A 2,500-nucleotide genomic window follows, 5' to 3' on the forward strand; every position below is an offset into this window, starting at 1 on the left:
GCAGGATGGTTGGCTGGGGTGAAAGGAGGCCTGGTAGGGCATGCAGAGGATCAGATACAGAAAGGTATCAAGAAAATCTGTGTGTGATATTCAAACAATTTTTATTTGGTCAAACAGGGTGCTAGAGAGAGGATGGTTAATGGTTTATGGTTAAAACAAATAAATGTGCTAGACATCAAAGATCATTCAGCACTATGGCAAAGTATTGTGGCAAAAAGGGTAGAAATTAATTAACGATTAGGGTAAGTAGACAGAAGAAGGGGATGATGAAGAGAAGGAAAAGGAAAGGGAGGAAAAGACCACACAAAATTAGGTGAGGCAAGTGCTGAGGTCCAAGATAGGACTGATCCCTACACTGGGCCTCAATCTCCATCTCCTAGCCCCCCCCCCCCCACACACACACAAACAGACAACAATAATGAGCAAGGGATTGGGGGGGTGGGGTAGAAAGAGGGGCCAAGATTTATGAGAGAACAGTGTTAACTATTGAGCCTTGCTATTGAAAAATGAGCTGAAATGCAATTGTTTGCCCCATGTGAGCAGAGTAACGTAACTGTGGTCCATCCATCCCTTATGTGTTAAGATGAACATAAACATTTAAAGTGTTCAATGGAGAAGTGACCGGCTATCTTGTCTGTGCCACCCCGTTTATCAATGAGATTCTTACAAAATATATGCATGTCTGTATGTAAGTATTATTCACTGAGAATTTAATATCATAAGGATATATATCTTCTATCTCAGTACCAAGAGGTGAATCTCAAATCAGCCTTCTACTATAAGATGCTAAGAAGGTAAATACATATCAAAGGATTGATTATTAGAGAGAAATTTAAACCATTTTAATAATAAGGAATGGCACTTTATTTTCCTGATTTCACAAATCACTAATCAAAACTTTGTAATGACTTAAAAGACACATCTCTGGAGCATATGGTAAAGAATGCCAAATGATGCTGAAACGTTTTTTTTTAAATGTTGTCCTAAAAAGACAAGGTAAAATAATAATTCCTTCAAATTTTTAAATCTCTATTATAAATCTTGTACTGTACAGTATCCTCACATTTTCTTTTAAATATTTGTCCTTCTTCAGTTGTTTCCTTGCATGTCTCTTGCAGTGAACTGCTTCCATGGACAATGGGATGATCTGTATCTGTATCACGTAGCTACTGCATGAAGTGCTGCCTCAGGTGACCTTTTGATTAATTAAAGAGAAGTGAATTATTAACAAAACTATAAAAGCATAGAATGTTACAAAGGAGGCTAGAATATGCTATCAAAGAACATATATTTCAAAGACTTGATTTTCCAGTGATGTGGTATATAAATTAGAAAAACCTTATACTAATATACTTATATCAGAGTAAGTGGTTTGTTTGATAAACACATAGTTATGATTTTTATATAAAACTGAAAATCCAGTCACCTGTGCAATCAACACTGATACCTGAATGGAATTAGTGAACTTTGTTTCCAAATATCTCTCAATTTCATTGTACCTTCTTACATGATTAATAATTGAGAACATTAAGTAAATCTGTTTCAAAAATAGTAGTAGTGGGCCCTACTTGTATGGCACCAATTAATTACTGTGTATAAGACACAGATGATGCTGAAGATAATTATTACTTTGAAATTTAGCACCACAGGTTTTGGCACAGGTATCTTTGAGTTGCCTTTGGTACTGTGTGGTAAATGAGAGAGGGAGAGGGAAAGGGTGAGGTAGAGGGAAAAGGCAACAGAGAGGGAAAGGGAGAGAGAGGGAAAAAGAGAGGAAGAAAGAGAGTGAGAGAAGGAGAAAGAGAGTGAGAGAAGGAGAAAGAGAGAGAGGGAGAGAGGAAGAGAGGGAGAGAGGAAGAGAGGGAGAAAGTGAGAGAGGGAATAAAAGAGAGAGTGGGACAGAGGGAGAAAGAGGGAGAGGGAGAGAAGGAGAGAAAGAAAAAGTGGGAGAGGGAGAGGGAGAGGGAGAGGGAGAGGGAGAGGGAGAGGGAGGGAGAGAGGCAGGGAGGGAGGGAGGGAGGGAGGGAGGGAGGGATGGAGGGAGGGAGGGAGGGAGAGGGAGAGGGAGAGAAAGAGAAAAAGAGAGAGGGACAGAAAGAGAAAGAGAGAGAGGGAGAGAAAAAGAGAGAGGGAGAGGAAGAGAAAGAAAGAGATGGAGAGAAAGAGAAAGAGAGAGGGACAGAAAGAGAAAGAGAGAGAGGGAGAGAAAAAGAAAGAAAGAGAGGGTAAAAGAAAAAGGGAGAGAGAAGGAGAGAGAGGGAGATAAAGAGATGGAGAAAGAGAGATAGAATAAGAGAGAGATAAAAAGAGAGAAAGAGAGAGTGAGGGAGAAAAAGAGAAAGAAGGAGAGGAAGAGAGAGAAGGAGAGAAAGGGTGATAGAGATAGAGAAAGAGATAGAAAAAGAGAGGCAGAATAAGAGAGATAGAATAAAAGAGAGATAAAAAGAGAGAAAGAGAGATATAACAAGAGAGAGTAAAAAAGAGAGAGAAAAAAAGAGAG

The 2,500-nt window shown here is 39.3% G+C and overlaps 1 long non-coding RNA gene across 1 annotated transcript in view; it reads right to left on the reverse strand.

Moving 5' to 3' along the window:
- Window positions 1-1,012: 1,012 nt before the first annotated feature.
- LOC125036588 overlaps window positions 1,013-2,500 on the reverse strand; it is a 6,701-nt gene continuing 5,213 nt past the window's right edge. The window contains exon 4 of the long non-coding RNA XR_007115906.1: window positions 1,013-1,195. This is a non-coding gene — a long non-coding RNA (uncharacterized LOC125036588). The remainder of the gene's footprint in view (window positions 1,196-2,500) is intronic.

This window comes from Penaeus chinensis, chromosome 21, assembly GCF_019202785.1.
Source record: "Penaeus chinensis breed Huanghai No. 1 chromosome 21, ASM1920278v2, whole genome shotgun sequence".
Classification (NCBI taxonomy): Eukaryota; Metazoa; Arthropoda; class Malacostraca; order Decapoda; family Penaeidae; genus Penaeus; species Penaeus chinensis.